This window comes from Octopus bimaculoides, chromosome 14 (assembly GCF_046866305.1).
Source record: "Octopus bimaculoides isolate indiv1 chromosome 14, ASM4686630v1, whole genome shotgun sequence".
NCBI lineage: Eukaryota > Metazoa > Mollusca > Cephalopoda > Octopoda > Octopodidae > Octopus > Octopus bimaculoides.
Window position 1 is genome coordinate 52,648,831 of NC_142941.1, and position 2,500 is coordinate 52,651,330.

The 2,500-nt window shown below is 38.9% G+C and overlaps 1 protein-coding gene across 4 annotated transcripts in view; it reads left to right on the plus strand.

Moving 5' to 3' along the window:
* The window catches only part of LOC106872317 (rho-related BTB domain-containing protein 1), a 37,415-nt gene that overhangs the window by 11,285 nt on the left and 23,630 nt on the right, over positions 1-2,500 (plus strand). The gene's annotated exons all lie outside the window — the stretch shown is intronic.

Below are 2,500 nucleotides of genomic sequence, written 5' to 3' on the forward strand. Positions count from 1 at the left end.
CATTAGGCAGTTATGTTGATAATTCGGACCCCTTCTCCCTCAGTTCAAGGTCCTGACTACTCCTTAAAGTTGAATATACTGCTTCGACAGGAACCATTTCTATTGCTGTGTGGTAAGTAGCTTGCTTACCAACCACATGGTTCCGGGTTCAGTCCCACTGCGTGGCACCTTGGGCAGGTGTCTTCTACTATAGCTTCGGGTCGACCAAAGCCTTGTGAGTGGATTCGGTAGACAGAAACTGAACGAAGCCTGTCATATATGTGTGTGTGTGTGTATGTTTGACAACCGATACTGGTATGTTTATGTCCCTGTAACTTAGCAGTTTGGCAAAAGTAGCCTATAGAATGAGTACTAGGCTTAAAAAGAATAATTCCTGGGGTTGATTTGTTTGACTAAAGGCGGTGCTCCAGCATGGCCGCAGTCAAATGACTGAAACAAGTAAAAGAATTCCTTTACTTGCTTGGGATCACATGAGACTAAATTAGGTCAGCGTTTTCTACAGCTGGATATATATATATATATATATATATATATATATATATACTTCCCTATGCCCCCCCCCCACCAGCCACACTTGTTTCAAATTGGGGCTCACGGTCTGTTGGATAGCAGACAACCTGGATATGGTTGTGTGAAGAAGTGGGGAATGGATGACACTGTTTGAGCGAGACTTTTGATTACAAAGAATCACGCGCAACATGTCAATGGTGTCTAGAAACACAGACATACTTTCACGGTGAAACAACAAGGCCATTATTCACAACCATTGAGCAGACATAACGACAAATGGAAATAGGAACTTACTCATGCAAACACATACATTCATGTGTGTGTGTGTGTGTGTGTATCTGTGTGTGTGTGTATCTGTGTGTGTGTGTATCTGTGTGTGTGTGTGTGTGTGTGTGTGTGTGTGTAAAGAAAAATTTTTTGTGGCAAATGAAACGTGTAATGGTGAATAAATTACACCAAAAACTTTTTCCTACTTCCTGTTTCCAGAATTTTTCAATTCTAATATGTAACAACACATAAATGTAACAACCATGTACGGAATTGGAATATGGGAATAAACAGAATTGGAATATTGGAATAAGCAAATTTGCTTCAAGAGGACACAGCTTGGATTTGAACCCTACTTACATAATGTGCATGTATGTGAGTATGTGTATATATAAATATATATATATGTGTATATGTATATATGTATGCCGTTGCCAGTACTGCCTGACATGCCTTCGTGCTGGTGGCACGTAAAAGCACCCACTACACTCTTGGAGTGGTTGGCATTAGGAGGGGCATCCAGCTGTAGAAACTCTGCCAGATCAGATTGGAGCCTGGTGTAGCCATCTGGTTCACCAGTTTTCAGTCAAATCGTCCAACCCATGCCAGCATGGAAAGCGGACGTTAAACAATGATGATGATGATGATTTTTATTATTATTATCATTATTATTATTGTTATTGTTATTATTATTATCATCATCATCATCATCATCATCATTATTATGCCATCATCATCATCATTATTGCATATCGTCTTGTGTTCTTTAATGTTTTGGTTTATATTAGCCCTTGTGGCCAATAAAAGAATTTATTATCATTATTATTATTAGTAGTAGTAGTAATAGTAGTAGTAGTAGTAGTAGTAGTAGTAGTAGTAGTAGTAGTAGTAGTAGAAGCAGCAGCAGCAGCAGCAGCAGCAGTAGTAGTAGTAGTAGTAGTAGTAGTAGTAGTAGTAGTAGTAGTAGTAGTTGTGGCTCACATATGAAGCAAATAGAGATGTACTTCTAAAAAAGAAAAGAAATGGTATTTATATATTTTTTTTTTTTTTTTTTTTTAGCCTCTAAATATAAATAATTTAAAACTGCCAAAAATTACGAGAAATATGATCTTTATGGTTTTTTTTTGGCAAATGTTTCTTGATTTTGTTTGCAAAGGAGAAAGATAAACATACCCTCATTTCATCTTCAATGCAATAATGAGTTACCTCGCTTTTTCTCCCCCCCCCCTGTTTTCTCCCTCTCTCTCTCTCTTTTTCCTTCTCTGTCTCTCTTTCTCTCTGTCCCTCTCTCTCTCTCACTCTCTCTCTCTCCTTCTTTCTTTTAATGTCAGTGAGTAAATAACGTTCCTGCATAAATAATGTTCCATGCAGTTTTTTGTTATTTGCACAAAGTGCCTAGTTACGTCTCGCGACAAACCAGTCTGTTATGCCACGCAGCTTACCAACCACTGCACAACCATCTTAGAAAAAAAAACAAAAAACAAAGAACACACTCCCCTTCCTTTGCGCATTGCCCTGACCTCCACTCAACCCACTCCCTCTTGTACTGTACCCTTTTCTCCACCCAAGGTTTACCTTCGACTTAAAAGTAACCAAATCTGCTTAGTTTGTTTCATGTGGTTGTGTGGTAAGATGTTTGCTTGCCAACCACATGGTTCCAGGTTCAATCCCACTGCATGGCACCTTGGACAAGTGTCTTCTACTGCAACCTCAGGCTGATCAA